We start from the raw sequence: 3,667 nt of genomic DNA, 5'->3' as shown, positions 1-3,667 counted from the left end.
GGTTCCAGAGTCTTTACCTGGTTTTCTGCTCCACTTCCACCAGATCATTCTGGATCCTTCAATTAAGGCCTAGGTCTCACACAGACCACCACTTAGTACAACCCAAGCTCAAGGGAACTTTTTATTGTAGCAAAATATACATAGCATAAAATGTACTGTCTTGACCATTTTTAAGTGTACAAGTCAGTGGTATTAAATAGATTCATCATACTATGCAACTATCACCACCATCCATCTTACAAATTTTGTAAGTCATCCTTGTGCAGGGGTCATGCTATACTTCTCTGTATTATTCCGATCTTAGTATGTGTGCTGCTGAGGCAAGCACTCTCAAGAAAACTTTTAAAAACAAAACTTGACTTCCTAACTTTTCTATGAGGCCAGCATTCCCCTAATACCAAAACCAGATAAAAATACTACAAGAAAGAAAATTACAGACCAATAGCTCTCATGAACATAGGTGCAGAAATCCTCAACAAAATATCAGCAAGTCAAATCCAACAACGTATAAAAAGAATTACATACCACAACCAAGTTGGATTTATTCCAGAAGTGCAAAGCTGGTTCAACGTTTGAAAATCAACCAGTGTAATCCACTACATCAATAGACTAAAGAAAAAAATCACGATTATATTGATTGATGCAGAAAAAACATTTGGCAAAATCTAACACTTCTTCATTATGAAAACTTTCCACAAACTAGGAGTAGAGAGGAACTTTCTCAACATGATAAAAAAAGAAAGCATCTACAAAAACCTACATCAAACATCCTACTTAATTGTGAGAAACTGTATACTTTTTTTAAGGTCAGGAAAAAGTCGAGATGTCCTCTCTCACCACTCCTAATTAACAACATACTGAAACTTCTAGCTAGTGCAATAAGACAATAGAAGGAAATAAAAGGTAAACAGAGCGAGAAAAAGCACCAAAACAAATCTTTACTCAGAAACAAAGGTAGGCACCTCAAGTCCCTTTTAGAATTTGTAGACTTTATTGCATATTTGTTTTCTGTTTCAAAGATATCTACTCTTATTTTATTATTGCCTTGCTTCTATTTCCTTGAGTTTATGTTGCTGTTCTTTTTCTAGCTTCTTAAGATGGAAGCTAAAATCACGTGGACTTTCAATTTCTGTTCTTCTCAAGTATATACACTTAAAGCTATGAATTTCCCTTTGAGCCCTGCTTTATCTGTACCTCAAGTATCTTGATATGTCACATTTTCATTATTATTCAGTTTAAGATAGTTTATAATTTCACTGCAATGTTTTCTTGGACCTAGAAGCTATTTAAAAATGTGTTGCTTAATTTTCAAACACATGGAGGTTGTCTAGTTATCTTCCTGTTACTAATTTCTAGTTTGATTCCACTGTGGTCAAAGAACGCATTTTGTATGATTTCACTCCTTAGGAATTGTTTGAGTCTTGCTTTATGGCCTAGCAGATGGCCCATGTTGATAAGTGTTCATATGCTCACACAAACAGCATGTATGTGGGAGTTGTTAAGTATAAGGTTCTGTATATGTCAATTATGTCAATTTGGTTATTTGTGTTGCTCAAGTTTTCTATATCCTTGCTGATTTTTTGTCTGCTTGTCCTATCGGTTATTTAAAGAGGTGCTAAAATCTCCTGTAATGATTGTTAGTTTATCTATGTCTTCTTTTAGTTCTGTCAACTTCCCTTAATATATATCGGAACTATGCTACATTTCCCACAAATTATTTCTACATTACAAATTATTAGATGCATACAAATTTAGGACTGCTTTATTTTATGTAAACTGACATTTTATCATTATGCAATGTCCCTTTTCAATCTCTAGAAATATTTCTTCCCCCAAAGCTTTTGTTGTCTGATATTAACATATAGCTATACCAGCTTTCTTTTGGTTAGTGTTTGCATGGCACGTTTTTTTCATTTTTTTTTTTCTTTAAAACTTTGTGTTTGGGGTGCCTGCGTGGCTCTGTCGTTAAGCATCTGCCTTCGGCTCGGGTCATGATCCCAGGGTCCTGGGATCGAGCCCCACATCGGGCTCCCTGCTCAGTGGGAAGCCTGCTTCTCCCTCTCCCATTCCCCCTGCTTGTGTTCCCTCTCTCACTGTGTCTCTCTCTGTCAAATAAATAAATAAAAACTTTGTGTTTTTGTAATTAAGTTGAGTCTCTAGTAAACAGCACATGGATTTTGCTTTTTTAATCCAAAAGCAATTTTGGTCTTTTAATTGGAGTAATAATCTATTAACATTTGATGTAATTATTGAAACATTTATATTTACTATCTTGTTATATTTCTATTTCTCGTCTTTAGTCCTTTATTTCTCCTTTTTTGTCTTTTTTTGGGAGAAGAATCAAGCATTTTTTTTATTATTCTATTTTTTTTTCCCCTTATTTTAGCTTACTGGTTATTAGCTTTTAGAGGTTCTGGATTATTTCATCTTTTTTCTAAAAGGGAGGCAGACGGTACGGGCGAATCACCTTAATCCTGTCGAGGGTTGGTTTTAGGCTTTGTTAGGGTTGGTCCTTTTGGGTTTACCTTCATTACCAAGATATGGTCTTTCTGGAGTCTCAGTCAGAGGTTTGGGCGTTGCTCTTCCATGCTGGTGAAACCTGAAGTCCAGCCTCAGTCTCTTCAGTACCATTCTCCGGCAAAATCTTTGCACAGCACTTCAGCCAGCCACCCAGCTGTGGCTTTCCGTTAGCTTTCCTATAGTCACTAACTCCCTTTGGGAGTTAGCAAACATCTCAATGGGGGATTGCTTCTAGCCTTCCCGGTTCACTTGTCTGCAATTCCCTCCTCTGTGAGATTTTACCGCCTATGTTCCAGCCACTTTGGCGGCTTTGAACTCCAATCTGTCTCCTCAGCCCAGTAGAATAATAGAGTAACCGCCACTTACTCTATTCCCTGCCCTGTGAATTGGGCCAGGGAGACTATGGAGCTCACCTTGGTGTGCTTACCTCCTCTTAGGAATGGTCTGCATTGGTTGGTCTTCAGTGCCTTCAAATGCTTGTGTTTCATGTTCTGTGCATCTGCTAATAGTTGTTTTCAGCAGGATAGTTGGTTCAGTACCAGCTACTCTATTATGGCTGGTGGAATCAGAAGTTTTCCTCTATTACAATTTGGTACACTCAATATTATAAATAAGAAATCTAAAACAATTCAAGAGCTCTAAAATCTAAAAATCTAAAAGAACTCTACAACCATCATCAAGTGTTTCCAACTTGGCATTCTATTTAGATCAGATGTCCTTCCTTTCTCATCTTTACTTTAGTTCTCTGGCAAGAGCTTTGTATTTGGACTGAGAACATGAAGATTTGGTTTCTAGACTTCTATATAAAAATTATGTGATCCTGGACAAATATCTTCTTATTACCAGTTTGGTTTTATCATTAGTCAAGGAGGATAGCCGTTAATGCCTGCCTGCCTGCCTTAAGCCTTTTCAGGAACAAGCAGGACAAATTCTTGCACTGTTTTCCTGACAGTGATGGTGTGAGATCAGCTTAACAATGAAAGCAAGGTTCACAAGGATGCCATCCCCATAGAGATGTGGGAGCTTTCATAATTTCCCAGCTCTCAGACAATTTCTCCTCGTGCTCTATTTTTCTTTTTCTCATCTTAATTAGAACTGTGAATTAGACACAAATGTGATTGCTCTTTCTTCTGCCATCTGGGTCAGA

General features: G+C 37.2%; 1 non-coding gene across 1 annotated transcript; it reads right to left on the bottom strand.

Moving 5' to 3' along the window:
- Positions 1-220: 220 nt before the first annotated feature.
- Positions 221-328, bottom strand: LOC113921133. The gene has a single exon (XR_003519536.1). It is a non-coding gene; the product is annotated as a U6 spliceosomal RNA (small nuclear RNA).
- Between the last annotated feature and the right edge of the window lie 3,339 nt (positions 329-3,667).

The sequence above is a fragment of the Zalophus californianus genome, chromosome 3 (assembly GCF_009762305.2).
Source record: "Zalophus californianus isolate mZalCal1 chromosome 3, mZalCal1.pri.v2, whole genome shotgun sequence".
NCBI lineage: Eukaryota > Metazoa > Chordata > Mammalia > Carnivora > Otariidae > Zalophus > Zalophus californianus.
The sequence above is the reverse complement of the archived record's forward strand: the minus strand, read 5'-3'. Positions and strand labels throughout refer to the sequence as shown.